Source organism: Cyprinodon tularosa, unplaced genomic scaffold, assembly GCF_016077235.1.
Source record: "Cyprinodon tularosa strain WSP-4 unplaced genomic scaffold, ASM1607723v1 ctg116, whole genome shotgun sequence".
NCBI classification, from domain to species: domain Eukaryota; kingdom Metazoa; phylum Chordata; class Actinopteri; order Cyprinodontiformes; family Cyprinodontidae; genus Cyprinodon; species Cyprinodon tularosa.
The window spans coordinates 425097-446180 of NW_024037959.1; the positions used below are offsets into that span (position 1 = coordinate 425097).

General features: G+C 37.6%; 1 protein-coding gene across 1 annotated transcript in view; it reads left to right on the forward strand.

Moving 5' to 3' along the window:
• Positions 1 to 21084, forward strand: part of macrod2 (mono-ADP ribosylhydrolase 2) — a 578860-nt gene that overhangs the window by 227142 nt on the left and 330634 nt on the right. The gene's annotated exons all lie outside the window — the stretch shown is intronic.

The window sequence follows — 21084 nt, forward strand, 5'->3', positions numbered from 1 at the left end:
CTTTGTCTGTCCTCTGTTGCCCCCTTGTGTTTTCTTTTCCCTTGGCTTCCTCATCAGCTCTACTCACACCTGCTCCTTATCAGCTCGTTAGTCCTGCCTTTGTTCAGACAGCCATAAATACACTCCCTCTGCAGTCCCTCTGTGCTGGTTCCTCGTCTTACTTTGTCTCACCCTGGCTCCTTGTGATAGTTTTCCCCTAATGTCTCCGTGGTTCTGGTTAGTGTTTCATTTTTATGTTTGACTTTTTGAATAGCTGTTTTTGTTACCTGTGTTATGCCATTAAATCATCAAAGAACTCACCCCTGCCTCTCAGCCTCTGCATTTGGGTCCTCACAAAAATCTCCAAACAAATCGTAACATTTTTGCCTTAAAATACTTCACTTTCTATAAATTGTCATAATTTAATTTTTTGTACTTTTTTTTTTTTACTTTAGTTTCTCCAAGGCCCTTTTTTTTATCAGCCAATCAGATTTTGTTTGTTGTAGCAGTAACTACCCAGAAGTTTGGAGGAGATCAAAGAGTTTTAGTTGTCACTGCATGAAAAGTGAGATTTTCGTCCCGGTAAACCCCCGTAAACTCCCGCAGATCTGCCTGATTTTCGTCAGTTTCCGACAATTTGCAACCCGTGCTTGTCCGCGTTTGTCGTGCCACAAATTGTCGAAAACGTACCGTGACGTATGTGGAGAGCGATCAGCTGTACTAATGGCCCTAATTAGCATATGAATGCAGCAAACCCGCGCGGCTGGCCAGGTCTGGCTTGAATAACCTTCTCAGTATTGGCTGAATACTACACAATTATTAGGCTACCATCAAGGACATGAATGAATTTATACAGGAAATGAACATTTGCAGGAAGCTGTTTATGCAAAGAAAGAGCTTTATTGAAACACACACAACTATATCCAAACACATGCGTTTCTAAAAATTAAAAGTCCGTGAAGGGTCCGTTTGCTTCCTCGGGGTTGGAGGTAACTGGCAGCATTCCCTCCGAGGCATGTCCGATGTGCAGACGCCTACTGTGCGTGGCCCTGTACTTCGGCATCGCTTCTAACCGGGACTGCAGCTTAACACAGAGTTCAGTGAGATCCGGCCTACGAAATGGCGGCGACCGTACAATCCATCCAGAGACACCGCCGAGGAAGGGGGACTTCCAGAGTTCCACTTCCTCATCTGTTAGCACACTCTGCCTCGCTTTCAGCAGCTGAAAAAAAAAAATGAATCAGCGCACTGCGTATGGACACAACACATCTATTAATGCACCTGAAAAATAGTCACCAAATAAAGTCTTACCCTCTTTCTTCTGGCCCGACTCCGAGCAGATAGCCTCCGCACGCAGTGTGTTGGCTGGCAGCCTATATCTGAAGCTCCTGCGTACCGTCTGAAAATACGTCTTACAGGCAGCTGGAAAACAATTAAATGAGAGTGGTATAAATAAAAAAATCAAACGCAAGTCACAGTAACAAGGAAGGAGAAAACATTAAAACAAGTCACTTACACACAATGTTGTCTTTATCAACATCGTGCAAATCTGGACTTGCTGATTATGGCTCCGAGCAAATAGGAGGTCACCGCCTCATTGTGAGGCGACAGTAGTCTGTGAAAACAAAATGTAAAAGCTATGATCGGTGTCTATCCGTATCCATTGCCTTTTACCGCAGAATGAAAGCATATTCTTTAAATCTTACCCTTGCTCCGGTTCATAGTGCCTGCAATTAGTCTCCGAGTTGTTAAGACGGCATACTGCTTCCTGTAATCACAAAAAATACACTTTAATAAAGCTTGTTCTTGCAAGGCTAGGCTAGATAGGCTAATAGCTAGGCTGCTATTAGCCGGTAGCTTAGGCTAGGCTGCTTTTAGCTTAGCAGGCAGTAATCGAACATATATTTACCGCTAGCATCTCTTCTTTGAGTTCGTCTTGTTCGATGCAGAGTCGCCATCGCGTCCAAGAGGAGTTTTACCCCGAAATCCAGACGCTCCAGACCGCCTGCACAAAGCAAAGCAGCATCCTCCATTGTGGATCCAGACCCCGCCGCTCTAAGTTTCTTGGAGATCGTACAGAGCATGCGCGAGATGAACCAGAGTTTCCGCGGATCAATAAAAATAATTAAAAAATCATTCTTTTTTTTTTTTTTTTTAATCAAGGCCTTAATTGGCACTAAAATTATTTAAATATGTTTATCGAAGTATTTACAATTCTTTAATAAAAAATGCTTATAAAAACAATTTCGTCAGATATATTATATCGCTCCAGGCGGAGAAAAAGCTAGAGGATATATATATACGTATATATGTGTGTGTGTGTGTTTACATACATACAGGAGTCATGGAACTCTGCTTGCAGCTCCTTCATATTTCATGTACACTAATAACTTGTGTACATGATTCTTGTTGATGGTATTAAAATCATTTCTAATAGCATTAAAATAGCATTAAATTAGAGTCACTCATTCCTGTATGAACCCTGTGAGCGCTTAATTTAATATGACATATTAAAAAAATCCCACCATCATCCAGCATATGTTCAGTTTCTGCCCAAATATATATATATATATATTTTTGTAGATTTTTGTAACGGGGATAAGGATAATTCAAAACTGCTTTTTTTTAATGAAATTGTTCACTACTTCCAAACTCAGCATCTCTTTTCATTCCTGTAATAAGAAGTTTCTTTTGAATGGATTTCATTAAAGTTTAAGTCCCTTGGTATAAAATAAATATTTTGATGGAGATGAGAAATCTGCTTCCTCGTTGGTGAATAACCAATAGTTTGGATCCAATCATTTAAATAAACGGTGTTAGTTTTTTTTTTTTTATATATATATAAGAATTGTGCTATAATTTCTAGTCACCGATCTGTTGCTGCTATATTTTAATTTGACGAACCGGAATTTGTCGATGTTCTTTTTCCTGTTTGGTGCGATTGCAATTGCGGATCTTGACCTGGCCGTACCTTATGACCACAGTGTACCAATCTTCTGATGGCTACTTCCAACAGGATAATGCGCCATGTTATAAAGTGAATCATCTCAGACTCATTTCTTGAAACTTTTCCACTTAAGTAATTGTGAATTGAGCATATTGACAGACAACATTTTATTTTTTATCTTAAATGCAAATTTTTTTAAAAATAATTACTGCTCTAAATGTATTGCTCTGTCGGCTAAAGATCTGTTTTGGTCTCTATACTTCAATTAAATAAATCAATTCAAGCTAAAATGTGAGAGGCTATACTAAGCCTGATCTCTTTGTATCAGAGATTTTCTTCCTCAGAAAGATGTCACTTGGGGTAAAAAACCCCCTGCAACCCTGGTTTGCATTTGTATAGCTCACAGCATGTTCATTTACATGTTAAAGCCTCCCCTAGAATTCCATGGGGGGGAGGCATGGGGGGAACACTGCCTAAGAAATTCCACGTCAATTTCTGACAATTTACGGGAGTTTTCAACAAAGCCTGCAAATTGCCGTAAACTGCCGCTTACCTGAAGTTCCACGACAATCTACAGTGCCGTATATTGACGAAAATCCCACTTTTCTTGCAGTGTGTGGTTAGGGAAGAAGTTGCCAGTAAAGAAAAAATATCAGGCATCTCCTCTAGCTTTTTTTGTTTAACTCTGTCCTAAATAACACACAGGTGTTCAGGGGATTTCAAAAACAGCAAGCGCAAGTTTTCTGTTTGTGTTATATTTAAAGCAACTCTGTTAGTTTTAGCACAAGAGACACTTAGACCCATAACATCCAGGTTTATTGCTCCTGAAAGCCACGGGCTGTATTAAAATGTTGTAAAATAGAACAGTATCTCTCCGTGTTTTGGAATCTGATAGCAGGCCACTTTGAGCCTGAAGATTTGGAAATCATGGAGTTACTTATAAAGGCAAGGCCACATTTACTCCCTCTATTAAATCCTACATTAGATAACCAAAAATACCTCTAATCAAATAAGTCTCATATCGGTTTTGTTGCCTAACAACAGCCTTTTGAGGTTAGCTATCCTGTTTAAGGGGGGTTCAGACTGCTGTAAAGCAGTGCTCTGGGTCACATGATTCATTCAATGACAGACCTGACCTTCTCAAGTTATGTAGGTGAGTTTTTGAGAAAGGGAGCCTGCATGGAGTATCAATATGCATCAAGTGCTCTATTCTGACCTGAAAAAGCATTAGATATATCTCAAAATAGGTTAATATTTGGGTAAAAAGGTTTTTTGTTTTTTTTTAAATAAAGCTAATATCAAACCTAATCTTGATCAATTTTGGAAAGCCAAAACAGCTTGTTTGGAAGAGTCCTGAATGAGGAGGTTTATGATACATGCTGTCTGCCTAAGAGGAATGATCCTGCACTAATAGTTAACACATTATCTGGGGGCCTTATTTATATATATGTTTTATATTCAAATGTAGTATAATATGGGACCTTAAAATCCACATTTAGAGATAGAAGCAGTTATTTATTACCGTCCTGGTGACTGCGCATAGGGAACAAAGCAACTGATCTAATTTGAGCATTTATCGGATTTATCTCAGCATGTTTGTTTTGTTTTGCTTTTTTTTTATTTAATTACGCTTCTAAGAGGGTAAACTTGCATTCTGTATTATGGGTGCAATATGTTAGTTATAACTGAGAGTACTGCAAAAATGTTAAACTTTGCAAAGGTACAAAACATATAGGGGGTTTGTTAGGAGGCACCCAAAAGTATTGTAGTAAAAAATTGTTAAAATTCCCAAATTCACTTATGTTTTATTCATTCCGACTTAGCAGCTTATTTCTTAACCTGTTTGACATCATCATGCAAAAAACATGTCTTTTGTTGTTTTCTGCAGTGCTTTCCAAATGTGCATTTTGTGAAATTGTGCTGTCATTCAGATCTTGTTTGTTTTCCACCTTTTTTTTTTTTTTTTTTACTCTTTGCGGTTTTGTCAGTGAACATAAACTTGCCACTGAAGAGTATTTTATTGCCTTTTCAATGGCCATTTACCTCTACAGGAATGATCAGGAAAAAAAGCTGAATCTTAAACTATGCACATCGTCATGTGCTGCATTCAAGGTTTACCAATATATGACGGACAGCAGGGTATGTCAAGCTCAGCTTGGTTTTCATTTAAAGATGAGTTTTATATGTTTGGCCGGTTTTCCTTTTTGCAGGAAACATTTGATTTGTGTCTCACAGCTGGGCCTGGGGCTGATGTTTCAGTGGGCAGCTGCAGAAGCTTAATCTCCCCTTCGCTGACACAGACTCAATTAATAGATGGCACACAGTGGTATTCTGCAGGAAAGTTGTCAGACCCCATTAGGTAATTTAGTGAGGAAGGATCCATGCTGGCTATCACAAACTCTGGCCCCAGAGAACCCTTTTCTCTTTGTTTGCTTTCTTTGAATTACAGAGGTGTTAAAATTATTACAGCCACTAGGCACCGAGTTGCCCAATATCATAGAACAGCACATTTAAGTCAAAGCTTGACCAAGTCCCCTTTGGATTTTGGTACCTTTGCAGACAGTATTTATGCTTCAGATTACAAATCTGTCTTTTTTTGTACTTTTTTTTTGTACTGTATCTAAAGTGTTGCATAAAAAAAAATGTTGAAGGGAAGCATGGATAAGATACTTGAGAGATCCCTATGGACTGTAATATCAAGTCAAAGAAAAGCAAGACAACCAAAATTATTATTTGGTTAAAAGTATGGAGGGCAAGCTATAGATATGTTATTGTTATTATAAGTTAATCCATGATTTAGAAAAGTGCTTCAGTTGAATAGAAGAATCAAAATATTTGGCATCCCTGTCCTAGATATGTTACTGGCCACAAGGTGTTTTATTTTTGTTTTGGTACATATGGACTAACAGGGCTATCTTGTCAACTAGCTGTTGTCCCTTTGAGAAACTATCTTTATATAGAGAGGTTAAATAAAAAATCTTGGAGGAACAGATGTCTGGCTTTGAGGCTTCATCTTTTGCTTTTTGCAGATATGTTCCTTTATCATGCTTTCAATATATTTGGAGCCTTGTATGAAGAGGCCAAACTGTATAGAGCTAGAAGAGTCTCAATAATATGTGATCCACACATGCACTCGACAGTCCACACATACACAGGACAAGATCCACACATGCACATAATGATCCTAACAAGAACATCAAATTTATACATTCACCAGACAAGATTCACTAAAGTATTTGTGTGTAGATTTATTTTAGACTCACAGGATATGACTTGATGGAAAAATGGAAATATAAGCTATGATTTGCCACTAAATAGATAACTCCATTGTTTCAGCCAATCACAAGAATGTATACTATGAAGGGCGATGGTTTTCTTTTGTTTTTTGCTGCAGCAAACAAAAAGGGCTGGATATTGGTTACTGTTGTTTTAGGTTGAGTAAAAGAGTACAGTGGAAGGAAAGTTTTTTTGTTTTTTTTTATCAGATGGAAAAAAAATTCAAAAGTAAGGAACATCCTTCAGAGGTTTTATGGGTGGGTTTTAAAATAGTGACTTTAATTTAGCGCCTAAAAGGACAGTTAACAATGGAGTTATCTAATGGGTTGCAAATCACTGCTTGTGAAAAAAAACATTTTTTGTGCATTATGTCACCTCAGGTGAATCTCATAAATCCACACACAAATGCTGTGAAGTTAAAAGACAACTGTTAGTTTATAAATCAAGATATCTGTGTATGCATCACAAATATTTTACTGAATCTACTCTTGTCAATGTGTACATTTTATTTGCTTGTTTGAACCATAAGTTGCTTCTGTGGATCTTGTGCTGTGCATGTTTATGTAGATCTTGTCCTATGTTTGTGCGCCTCCTGTCCTGTGCATGTGTGGATTGTCGTGTACATGTATAGATCAGATATGAGTTTCGTAATATTGAGACTCTTCTAAATCCATAAAAATGAGGGTCATCTCCTCTAAATATAAGGCCGTGGTTCTTGACCAACAGAAAAAAACTGACTCCTCTTTCTAGGTCTGGGGTGGCATTCATATTCTACATTGGGAGGAGGTAGATGGTTTAATGGGGATTCCCAGTACTGCTGTTTAGTCTATTGTGTTAAAGAAAGAGCTTAGCAAAGCTTTAAAAATTAAGTCTCTGTTTACTCTATTTACGGCATTGTTTTCAACAGAGTTCTTCAATTCCAGTCCTGAATTTTCCGACCTGTTCCCATCTTTTAGATCTATCACAACATTTGCAGGACTGGAGTGCTTTACTGCATACCGGTGAGGTAATCTAGCTATTTGATTCAGGTGTGTTGAAGAAGAGAAACATCTAAAAGGTGCAGGACTGTGGAGCTCATGGACTGGGAAATAAGAATCCCTGGTTTAGGGGGAGCTCAGAGTAACTCATTAGGTGGCTCAGACATCTGATATATTTTGGGGGCTTCTCTCTGAGAACATCCTCGACATTTTAGAGGGATTGTTTGGTCTAACCTAAACAAAACTTGGGATGCCCCAGAATGAGCTGAAGAATGTTGCTGTGGAGAGGAATGTCTGTGTTTTACTTTTGGGACTGCTACCCCACCACCACTCTTCTATCTTTATGTTGTCTTCTGCATACTGTATCTAATTCCTCCTGTATTTCCTTAGTCTGACCCAGAGACCCTTGCCAATGGTACTTGTCGAGAAACCATCCAAAAGTTGGTTATCCGATGCTAGAAACGCTTCAAGTGATGCCTTTCAATATATAAGAGTTGGGGCTCTTTTCCGAGCTTACCCCAGATGACTAAGGTTCATTTTCCCTCTGTTGTACCCCTTTACCCCATCAGCCCACATACATAGCTGATTTTTGCTGGGAACATGCTTGTCTTTGACCTGAGAATGCAGATTCAGTCTTTGCTTCCTCAAATAATTCCTTGTCTCTCTGAAGAAAACAATACTTATGGTATCTCTGCTATAGAATATCTTATTGCTATATTTGTAACAAAGGCCGTTATGCTGCTGTGTGGTTCTACCACTTTGCAATCCTGATGTCTAGTTCTAGTTCCCTATATTTATTGTTTTTAAATCGGTTTATTAACTGTTTAACTTGTGTCTTTTCTTTGGGTAAAAAGATTAAAAGATCTTATCAGTTATTAGATTTGGCCTCTAAGTTGAAATATTTTGCTTTCATAATACAGCTTAAATGTGTTACTTTTTCCCCCAGTCATGTAGCCCTTTCCAAGTCTTTCATGAAAGCTGAACAGGAATTTGAATTTCCACATCCCGTTCTTTCACATGTAAAGTACATCAAGATTAACGATAAAGGGAAACAAAAGTGTAATGACCTTTTTATTCTACTGCTCTCTATGACTTTGGCATGCATGTTGTGCAGCTTTACAAATGTTAATGTGTTGTACATGGCTGTAGGCTTTCCTGAAGAAGTGCCCTGCACCAGCAAAAGCAAAACGCCATGCATAATACCAGCAGCTGTTTATGCATTCTAATTCAAAGTAGAGCCTTTTATTGAATATTTCCATCTTTCTTCATTTCCTCAATTACAAACATCCCAAAGAGTTTTGCTCGGAAATCCAAGAGGCTAAAGCAGCTCCATGCTTGTTTTCTCTCCTCAACCGCTTTAAAGCTGGCCATTCAGATTGCTCCATAATTACATGCATTTGTCTAGTCCTGTCCGGCGTTGTGCTTCTCAGAGCACTGCCTGCTTTGAACAAAGTGCTTCTGTTCCAACTCTCACCTCTAGCCAGGTTGTTCTTAGAAAAATCATCCTTTACCATCAAGCAGCTGGCTCTCTTGGGTATCTCAAAAGACGAACTTTGTGCAGGGAAGTAATTTATGGTGAAATTGGCCAGGATCTGCTTGGGGGCTGTGTTTTCTTGCAATGTTTTCTCAACATTAATGTGTCCCTTATTAGCCTAACATCTGAAAGAGGTCAATTTTTTTCAGGAGGCGACATTTAATTATGTCTGCAGGAAAACACGTATATGTATTATTGATTCCAGATAAGCAGTTCTCAGAGGAACTGTGTTCCTGCGGTTAAAGTACTATTACAGATTCTCACATTCAGCAAAATTCTAAAGCTAACTAGTCTAGAGGTTTTATCTACTTTGAATTAAATCGTATATAGCGTTGTTATAGCCATTTCTTAGGAAACTACTTATAAAGTTGGATTCACATAAAAAGAAATGGAATGGTTTATTTTACAGTGTTTTAGTGTTTCCATTCTAAGCCTTTATACTGATAAGTGACATGAGCAGTACCTTGGTAGCGTGACATGGTGCTTTCTCTATGCTAGCATTTTGTCCTCAACGTTTAATACAAGACAGTATCCAAAGGGATGTCCCATTCTTGTTAAGCATATTTCATGTTGTGATTGTTCACTGGTATTTCAAAGAGGCTGTTAATTTGTCCATTGAGAAAAGACAGTAGACCTATATGGTTTGCTTGGTTGTAGGCCCAGTTGTGAGTAAAAGTATTCATTTAATTTTGGAACAAATACAGTAGTAATCTAAAATGTTGATAAAATAGAAAGAAAAATAGATGGGTATTCTGATGAGTATTTTATCTAGTAGATCATAAGAAAGTTGAGCATAGCTAAAGTTGATAGATTCAATATATTTTAGTTTTTCTGTAAAATAATCTGAAAAGCATGGCGCACATTTGTATTTAGCCACCTTTAAATTACACTGAAATAAAATACAGTTCAAATGATTTCCTTTTGACAAAAACTAATGTGGAAGGAATACCTGTGTGAAAATTAAGTCTATTTTTTATAAATCCATCCATTTTGTTAAGAACTCAAATGTTTTTAGAGAACATGAGTGATCAAGCAGTGTTATGAAAACTGAATAATCAGCCGAAAGGAGAGAGATAAAGTTGTTGAGTTTCCAAGCTTTTAATAGCTCACAGGGTGTATGTCTAATTAATCATCTTATTATAAATAAAATGGTAGGCACAGCCACATACCTTCAACAACATTACAATTCATCTGCGCTAACAGAATAAGCTATTAGAGAATTAATCAGAGAAACAAGCAAGAGGCCCTCTGTAACTCTGGGAGAGCTGTAGAAATCCACAGCTCAGGTGGAAAATAATACTACCTAAAAGTTGTAACACAAAAAACAGTTTGGAGTAACTGGAGCTAAGGTTAATTTACAACTGAACACTGATATTTTTATGCTGATTCAAATATGCTTCAAAGCTCTGGGTGCTATGCGCTCTGGTTGTTTATCTACTCTGCTCTGTTGTTGCAAGCCAGCTTGGCTTTTTAAACTTTGATGAGTTAGGAAAGATAGTTTTAACATGTTTTTAAGCAAAAAAGTCCGTCAGGATTATGATCCTACTAAATTGTGCAGTTCTTATTCTGAACAACAGACCTCCAGCTTACCAGCGGGCGACAGCGCTGGGAATCCACAGTGAAAGCTCTCCGAAGCAGTCAGCCTGTCAGGGATTTCCCGCTGCTTTTTGTGAACATAAAGTTGTTTTTTTTAAGGGTTTTAAATAAAAAACCTGTACAGAGATCAGTTCCAACCATTTGTGTTTCCAGCTCCACAACACTGATGAATCACCTGAGGGGCCAATCACATGGTTAAGTGAACAGGATGAGGGAAAACAAGGCAGGGTTGGGTTATCCACCTCTGACTGTTTCGCCATAGTTCATAAAAAAAGATGTTTTAGTGGAGTGAATGATCAGAGCTCCCTCTCTTTTTATGGTACATAATGCATTCTCCTGGCTTTTTAAAAGAAACTTTTTCATATGGAAACAACTCTGCAGAAGTGATCACAGTTTGCATATAATGTCTGTCTCCCCCCAAAAGAACCTGGATGAGCTTTTCTGATTGGATAACAGCTGAACTTCAGCATCGAACGCCTGGAAGCTCCGACGCTGTGACACCAGGATGCTCTGACGCATGGTTGGGCCTCTCAGGATAATAAGAAGCGCCGCAGTTAGATGCTGTTAGAGCCGCCCCCCATAGACTTTACATGTAAATTTGATCACATGTTTACATTTGATCACTGCTGCACTTTAAGAAATACAAATGTCATAACAGGTGTACAAAGCGAAATTTCATTTTGTATACACTGCATATACAAAATTCGGTGTGAACTCACATTTAAATGTGTTTTTTTTAAGGAATTGAATAACTGGTTCTGAACACAAGTTAACGTTGTACTTTTCAGGTTTTCTATGTGAAATTTTGAAAAAGGTGCTATACATTTTTTGCCTTCACATTCCTGCACTTTTTTTCTCAGCATATCTTTAAATCCTTGTAAAATTTATTGTAGTTTCTAATTTTAACACAGCAAAAATGCTAATGATTTGAACAGGTATTGTTTGCATTTTAATACTGACTTGTCTGAAAATAATGTGTATGGCGTATAGATATTTGCTGTATTTGATATATCTCTGCTTTAACATGGGGCTAGGATGTTGTATATCTGGAAACTTTAAGCCAGCATCAATGTACATTCACTGTCACACCATTCAGTCCATATTTTCCTTAAGTCCTCTCTCCTGTCCTCTGCCATAACAGTAAGAGTAAAGCATGCTGCCAAAGGTAATTCAACCTGGGAGACGAGGCGATAATAGCCTCAGTGGCAGAGTGCTTGTTTGTAATAAGGAAGTGAATGAGGAGTCAAAGGTGAAAAATGAGTGTGATATTGAAGGAACAAGAGAAAAAGTTGTAAAAGAAGGTTTGTGTTTATCTCTGATTACTAGTGAACCTTTTACTCAAAAAATAAAAGGTATTGAGAACCCGGCAGGTCAAAAAATGGTGAATTTCCATCAGCATGGGAGCCACCCTGTAATCATTGCTAACAATTTATGAAACAGGATGCAGACAGTGACTCCAAATGACACAAATGGAGTCTTGGGTTCTTCTCTAAATGCATTCTGCTTTTTACTGGTCACATTTTATATCCACAGACATCATGCCAGTCATTTTATTATCGAAGCACATTCAGAGGAAATGGCAGCTCCCTTTATTGCAGATTATTTGGTGTGTATATACTATACCTGCGCTGTGAGGCATGCAAGCTGCAAGAGGCAGAGTTTCGTCTCTGAACTATAAATATTTAGGTTAGATTAGATTAGACTTAGATTAGACAAAAAGTAAAAAAAAAAATGTAAAGCATGTTATAATATACATTCACTACTATTCACACCCTTTCAATGTAACAAAATAAAGATTTTTTTTTTTTTTATGTAGGGTGACTCCATTAACCCAGACAAAAACAACAGCTTTAAATAAAGACTGCAGCCGTAACTGTTGTCCTATAGTGTCCAAGACGGCTGGGGTTTGGCACCGAGTCGTCCACAGCTGTCAGCCTTGAGATTTTCAGTGGCAGATGAGCTGTAGTAACCTAACCTGGCCTTTTTTATGGCCAGGTTAGGTTTTTTTTGTGTGTGTATATTTCTTTTGAGTTTTGTCAACTCAGAAACTAATACCCTTGAACTAATAAATGGAATCCAATTTATCTTTTACCAGTAATCAACTTTTAGTGAAAAATTAAATATTATTAAAGAAAATCAGAAGCAAAGTTTTGCAGAGGCATTTTCTAAAATTCTTTTGTTTAGTATTAAGAAATCTTTGTTCTCTAAAAACACTGCATACATTCATTGAGTCCATGTAAAATGTTGCTTCATTTTGCATGGGGTTGCAATGGGTTGGACTCTAACCTCACAGGACTGACCAAGTAGGAAGGAAGGAACACCCTGTTCAGGTCACCAGTTTAATAAAGTGAGCTGGATTCAGTAATACACTCTGGTATTCTGTAGATAATACTGTGGTCCTGTTGTGAATACATAAGCCTTGACTAGAGGGGATTGCAATCATACAGATGGAAATAAGATGAGAACGGACTAGATTCTGGGAATATTTTTGGACAAACTTCAATATCTCTGTTTTATTTATTTGACAAATACAAGTTTCACAAATTAGATTGCTTCTGAAAATAATCTGTAATCAGTGTATAATAGAACAGCTTCTTCCATGCCACAGTCAGACTGATGGCAAACCTGAACCTGCATTATTTATTTATATATATATATATAAATATATATATATATATATATATATATATATATATATATTGCATATCAAGGCAGTTCTAAGCCCATAACATAGAATGAACACAAATAATTTCCGTTTTGACCCTTTTAATTAATTTAACTTTAACTAACCAACTTCCAAATGCTAAGAGGAATAAAAGTAAGACTGCTTACTTTAAGTGATTAAATATATCAGGCCAGGCCTTAATGCTACTTCAAAATTAACACTAAAATCATTAGAAAAACTTAGGTCATAACACAATTTAGTAGTTCTTTTTTACACCTGTAGCTTTGTTTCCATTATGGTCAGTATGAAAGCGCAATCAGACTCTTAATTTGCACCAAACTAAAGAGCGGTGTGGTCTCCTTTTGGCTCCAGTCAAACTCCGGTGTGCACCAGTTCATGTCTGAAAACAATGGTAGTGTGGTGTGATATATTAAATATATATTAAGGGCATAAATAACCTTGTTAGTTGATATCTGGACCAGATGAGAATCTCAAGCCACATTAAGAAGTGTTAATCTGCGCGTTCTTCTGAATCAGACAGATCTTCTCATTCAGCCAGTACAGTTCATCAGCATTTATTTTCAAACTGCAGCCACGCTTTATTTTTAGACATTTTAGTTTGCCAACATTTGTTCATGCAAACCATATAAAAAACGTGAGGCTACTAATAACTAGTGTACCTTAGTCTCCATCATACAGTTTTATAATTTAATCTTTTTTATTTTTATTTATTCTTTATATTTTTTTAAGGTTAAACAGGCTTTTTAAAACTCAGGTCATAGTTTTATATCCATTGCCTTTAATTGCTTTAAAAATTGGCCTAAGGAACTCACTACGGGTTAGTCAAAGGAAAGAAAAAGTCTTTGAAATGCGTTTAAAAAAGAAACAAAAACCTGTTACTGTCACTGCAGAATATTAGTTTGTTGTGAAATATTAGTTTTTTCCTAAACCCTGGAAATAAATAAACTGCTTGCCCTCTCTGTTAAGCCATCTGTCCTCTTGTGGGTGCCTCCTATTTCTTGGTGTTACTGTATTATGTCACTTCAGACACTTAAGGCTTATTTATTAGAAGGCTGATAAAGCCTGAGATCTCTCGCGATTTCAAAGTTAGCTTAAAACGCACATTGGTCTTCACTGTGCAAATTAGATGCCAGAAAAGCGACAAAGTCTCAACTCTGAGCATGAATAATCGTGCTGCATCACCGCTTGCTGATCAAATAAAGTGGATATTTTGTCATTTTGTTACTGAGCAGATGCAGCGCAGTCAAATTTGGTTGTTCCTGGAGGGGGTGGGTTAGCACTGTCCTTTGTACGACGCTGATGGCCCCTCATTTTTCCAGGAAAGAAAGGGTGATGAGGATGCATGAATCAAGCAAATGCCACTTTTTTCATGATTTTGATGAAAGAAAAGCATTATCAACTAGTTAAAAAGTTCAACTAGTTGAATTTTTTTAGGACAGAGGCCCTATAATTGTTAAGCGCTTCAGTTGTATTTGTGTTTTAATATAATATTAGTTCACATTAAATTATTAATGCATCTGCACCGCAATACAGGACACATGTCATATTAATAAATCCGAGCATATGTTGTGTATATTTGGGTGTTTTTCCAACCATGCTATTTTTATTTTCACATTGAACACTCTCCCAATGGTTTCTGAAATGTCCCTCTGCGTGGGCTGAACGGCGACAACACTAACAGAAAAGTTGCCTGTGGGAACCTGTTATTGTTGTGTCATTCACTCTGGCTCTTTCTAACATTACAGTGACAGGAAAATTTCTAGCCAAGTAAAGCCAGGTTTTTATTTTCTATTTTTTATATCACTTTGGTGCCTTACATCTATGACTATCCTGCTGGCAGACCATTAACTCAAATTTCTTGTTTACCTGTTTATTGCAAGTAAAACTGAGATTAATATCCTTTCTTTAGAGCGTGGTTAGGGTGGAGAGAGAGTTTCGGCTTCTGCTGCATCCATATTTGCTGTGATTAGAACACATAATTCTGTATCACACGGGAATAACTACAAAGGCTTGGACATATTCCGCCTGACACTTAGCTCAACCAGATCTCTGATTGGCACTTGATTAGCGGGCAAATCCATGTCATCATCTCCTTGAGTGAAATTAGTTGAATAGAAAATAGTGTTGTAAATCACAGAGGTGGAATTTAGGGGAGAGGCTTTGATCAATGTTCAACTCTGGAACCACTGGGAAGAAGGAGGGAGATATGGTGTTGCCATGGATACTACAGAGAAATAGGCACAAGGCAATATGAGCCTCAATAGTTTCTGGAATGTGTTTCTTTTGTGTTAAAACAACACCACTATAAGAAAAGTAGTGATAAAAGTTCTGGTTCATATTTCCACACCTCTATATGATGAGCTGACCTTGCCCACGCATGGAGTCATGCAGGTTAAAGTTTAGATATACCTTGTTATTCTCTTCTATTGGATTAGTCACAGCTTCCCTCATATTGCTTTCGGGTATAAATCAAACTCGCTCTCCCCCTTCTGTTTTGCCCGAAACGTGCCGCCTCTTCTGGCTCCAGTCCTGAACCCAACCCTCAGAGGAGAGGAAAAATAATTAGGAGAGAAAATTGCTGCTGACACTATTTCTGAAAAGCAGGGTATTGTAATGAGAGCAGAGCAGGTATTCATTGTGTCTGAGGGAGTGATTGAAAGCTCTTCGTTTTTCGTGCTGCCTGAGAGAAGCCCAGGGAGAGTAAGCACAGCTTTTGCTGAGTCCCTCAATGCATGTGGGAACCGAGCCCTGAGAGGACAAGGCAGAGGTGTCTTCAACAATGGAGGGAGCCAAGGTTACAGCTGAGTAACTAATTCAGACTGCTTTAGACTGATACACACTCACACACACCCACACACACTCATCTCCTTTGTCTTCCTCAATATGTCTCTCCCTCTGTCTCTTGCTCTCTCCTTGTTCCCATTATGTGTTCAGAGGGATGCTGTCCGGCCTCTGCTCAGAGTTATCTTCATTAGCTGCGTGGACTTGCTGGAGTGGCCGCTCTGGGAAGTTTCTGTGAGCAAGGCACTCAGAGAAGATGAATAAATGTTTTGTCCCATATAGACCCGTCCTAAAGCTGAGGCAGGCTGCAAGCAGAGATAGATGAGGTATTAGCTGTGATATTTTTCAGCAGGGGTTGAGAAGGCCCAGCAGTGGGCTCAGGCTGCCGCCTGAATATTAAGCCTGCTAAATGAAATGTCCTCTGTGAAGAAGCCTTAATGGAAGTTGAAATATGGCACCTTTCACCTGTGTTTGTGCATCGCAGAGGTGAGAACATCCTCATCTTGGGACTTGACATATGTATCCGTCTGAAAGCGGGGATAAGAGAGAAAGAGGTGTGTTTGATAGCCTTTGAAGGCTGTGATGCAGGTGCATCTGTAGGAGGAAACTTTAACATTTGAATATGATTATGATATCCTAATACATTGAGATAGGGACTCCTCCATAATTGGTTTAAGGGGTCCTTTTGAAACTGCTATCGCCTCCTACTGATAGCAAGCTTAATTAGACAAACGGGTTAGATTTTATGGAGCAGATACATTCAGCTCACAATACGATTTTGAGCTTACAGGAATAAGACAGGAGGTAAGAAATGTCTCACCTCAATCCATCTATCTGTCCATCAATCAATAAAAAATGAGTTAAGGAATTAATTAAATAAGTTGGAGGTATAACAGGTCCCAGGAAGAACCTGGGCCATCCTTCTTTTCAGTTCACTCTTAGGCGTTTCCAAAGTTTGCCCAAATGTTCATCTTTTTTTTCCCCGAAGTATGACACTTTTGGGAAGGGGTTGTTCATTTGTCTGCAGCAAATGTGAATTTAAGCCAATGAGAATCTAAGGCTGCCTTTGTAATGTTTCAGGCATCTAATGTAGAAATCTGCAGGGAATATCTCTGAGATCCAACTTAAATGAGAAAATAAATTGATGGTCAAATTGCATGTGGGTCATATCTCCACTTATGGGAACTCAGATCTGCTTTTAGTTACCTAAGTAACAAAAAATGCATTCACAATCAAGTTTGGATTGCTTCTTGCAGAGTGTTCTCTAGAAATTGAATTCCAAATTACAAAGTGCATTCTGAAACCTGTCTCTGCCTCTTATTCCGTGCTTCTTGCTTTATGTCTACCTCAGACATACAGATGATAAACACACCTATTACCCAAAATGCATCTGTTTTATTCCAGCAGTAAAGCAGGTAAATTAAATCTGTAGCTCTACCTTCAGAGATTCTGGCTAGCAGCCAGATCAGTTCAGCATCTTTCTCTGTTTCCAGGCATTGTGAACAAATTTGCAGGCTTTTAGGGGCTCACTGCGACAAGACAGCAGTGACACACTGAATAGTATCAGAAAGATTAGCTTATGCAACCACGGTGGACAGGAGGAGATTTGAAATGAAAGCTCAACATTATTATCTGAAATCTATTTCTTTAAGAACTGAGATGAAACTAACTACTAAGTTTTTTTGGTAGGATATCTAAGGTTGTTATAGACATGACATCAACCGTGCTTTCAAATAATGAATGGGAGTGTGAGATACTGTTAATGCAATGAACTAAAGACAGTATAATGTATTATTCCCTCTCTTTGTTTATCATTAGAAAGGTCTGGAGATTCTCTCTTCACATTTCTTTTTTATTCTTTGTGCTTCCAACACTGTCTGCAAAATGTAGTATTCCGTATATTATACATTTGGTTTAGGTGCTGACATCTATTACCAATGGGTCTCCATCAGTAGGTTGAACTTATTTATTAGTACACATATGATACTTTAAATCTAAGCCAGTAATAATTGCTTTCCATTGAAAAAAACACATCTCTTTTGGGGGGCAGCGGGCTGCCATTGTGTGGGACCTGGGGAGCAGTGTGGGGTTAAGGATTTTGCTCAGGTACCCAGAGTGGATATTGTAGGGTTTGTACCGGGTACTTGTGACCTTCTCCCTTTCTGCAACAACAGAAGGATTTGCTAATTGTTGTGGTAGAAACTGCTGTTAAATATGCAGGATGATAATGTGTCTTTTTTTCCGTTTTATGCATTAAACACTAAAGGTGTGTTTGCAAGAAAATATGTGTGAGCATTAAGGTTTGACATTGATTTAATGAGATACAAACTTTTAGAGGAGCTAAAACATAGCCAATACTAAGAAACTATACAATAAACTTTTTATACCTTTACTATATGCATGGCAGACATGTTGGATTTTTGCAAAACTTAGCTTTCCCAATTAAACTGACAACCTTAGGAGTTACTTCTAACTTAGAAAAAATTTACTTATCCGTAAAAAACAAAGATAACTAATTTAGAATTATTGTGAATGTAAGAGACTTGCAAAAATAAACCCCAAACATCACAGAAAAAAAAAACTTTTTGTAATTTTACTGGTGGTATTTTAAAAGTGTGCAGTGGGTCTCTGCCTTTTTTCCTTGTAGGGTTCGGGAGACTCTGCAGGTGTTATGTTTTGCTCTGATTGGTGCTCTGCTGCTTTAAAGCTGCTATGTACAGTATTCAGCAAAAGCTTTTTCCTCTCCCTCCTCAGAACCCCGTTTGGTTTGGTTGGTATTATGGTTGGAGTTTGTTAGGTTTGTTTTGCATTTTCTTAATTCTGGTTAGCTATGGTTTTTGCATTATTCTATTTTGGTTTCTTACTTCAGATATTCTCTTTCCAGGTTTTATTTCTTTAATATAATTTAATAAATTCAGTTGTCATCTATAAGAAAATCACATGTGGTTGCCTTTAATGTTACCCCACCAAGCAAGCCTGGTGGACGTAACAAAAATGATAACCTCTTTTTTAAGCACCATTTGAAATTATCCTTAACTGTCTATATCTGCCAATAGGATGTCAAAATTTCACAACCTACATCTTAAGAAAGACTACTTATTCGAAGGTTGGGCAGCAGACAAGTCATTGGCGACTTCTATAAGGAGGATGAGGTACAGTACAAAGGTCAGTGCTGGAGAAGCCTGCTCTTAAGAGTGCTGTCTCCAGACACATTGGTGAAAAGCTGAGCGTAAGGAGAAGTTGTAACAGACATGTAATTATGCAAGTGTAGCGAATATGTGGGGTATGTCAACAGAAAGATATGAGCTAAATATGCAGAGGGGCTGATTGTTGCTATCTGGACATCTCAGCAGAGCCACAGGCTGGTTGGGAAAATAAAATAAATGACCCCTCACACCCCCACCATGGACTGTTCTCCCTGCTGCCTTCGGGGAAGAGACTTCGAATCATTGGATGCAGGTCCTGCTGATTCCACTACAGTTTCTTCCCCACTGCCATTAGACTGCTGAATGTTTTGTAGAATGGGTTATTGTATTATATTGTATTTTATTATGTTTTATCATTATATATATGTATATAAAAAGTTAGAACTGTAAATTTACAGTCTTTTGACTATTTTTCAAGGCTGCACTTTTAAAAAAGATTAAATTGTCCAGAGAGCTTTTCCAAACGAAATTTCTTTTTGTTTCACACTTGTGTAAACAAAATAACAAATAAAATCTAAGTCTAAGTTGGGAGCATGCCTTACTGCATTGAGGCAGTGATGAGCCTCTGCAATGAACTAAGCATAAATATTGTATATTACTTTGACATACATTTCTATATCAAAAATATCTGATACAGTAGAAGTTTGCAATTATATGAGATACTGGATTTTAGGTTTTCCCTTTAGGTTACTCCACAGTGGAGTGTTTTAGTCTCGCATTAAACACTTTTACTGTTTGGCCTTTAACACTGCAAGATTGTGTGGTCCTCTGTATCATTTTATTTATTTACGCATTCTAAACTATTTCTGCTTTCTTGTGTGTGTTGGGATTTTTGTTTGTTTTTATGTACAGCACATTGGAATAATGTTTTTTGTTAAATGTGCTTTATAAATAAAATGGAATAGATAAGATTAAAGCTATAATCATCAAAGTCGAAACAAAAGCTTAAAATGGATCACTGTGTGAAATAAATCCGTATAAGAAATGTAACTTTTTTATTTAGAAATTTGAAATAACCCATTTTTCAGAAGTCTTTATATCAGTTATAGGTCTCTTTCAGTTTTAGCTAATAAAAAACGTTAAAATTGGAATATTGCACCAAACCAATAAAAAAAAAACATTAAAACTGCACAAAAAGTTCTTTAATATATGTTTGTTTAACACCGGCTTAAAAGTAGAATTTTTTTAAAATGAAGTTTAAATCTGAGAAACAAGCATTAGCAGAAAATATATTCTAAATCATTGAATACGATTAGTGTTTGTGTGCACAACATTTTTTAGCAGCAAGGGTAACCTTTCAAAAGACCAAAATTCAAAAGTCTGTGGAGTTTTCAGTCTTAAGATTCTCTTTTTGTTTTTATCAGTTTGTGTTTGAGAAATGTAAGTAACCATTTCTGATGCAAATAACTGCTCGATCCTCATGGACAATCTTGCTTGCAGAGTTATACATTATAAAAATGCCAAGCCTTCAGCCTGCTTTGCATCCGTCTCTGTGTTGTGCTAAGCAGCTTTCATTGTCATTGCAGCGATCTCGTTGCATATCCACATCGCTGTCAGAGTCATGTTACTTCTTTGTAAAGCCATCAGGATTTGTCTCTGTCAGTTGCCTGTCCCTCAGTCCATTAAAGTTGATTGATAGAAGTAGAAAATGTTCCGCCCAGCTGTTGTCGTTGACTCATCCCAGAGAAGTTGAAAGGAGCTCTGAAGTGGACCATCCCTCATGAAAAAGAGCTTTTGTCTGTCTTCATAATGTAAACTAAAATGTCTCCGGATTTTATCTAGCTTTTCTCTGTTTTCTTCCCTGGATGTTTACATAAAGGATTATTGTGTTACATATGAAGATACTTATTAGAGTCAACTTTTTTAATAGAACAATTCTGCATTCGCTTACAGCTGAACTGTTTTAGCTTTGGTCGGGGGAAATCCGGAACATTTGATCCCGCTAGTGGTCAAATCCGAATGAGAAGCAACAAGAAATCTGTACTTGTTTTCTTCTTCCTCTTCCTGGCCTTGTTATCTCCTAATAGCTCTTGAGGATTTCTACAGGACAACTTGAGGAGGATTATATGATATTTCAGTGTGATTGATAACATGCTCTTGGA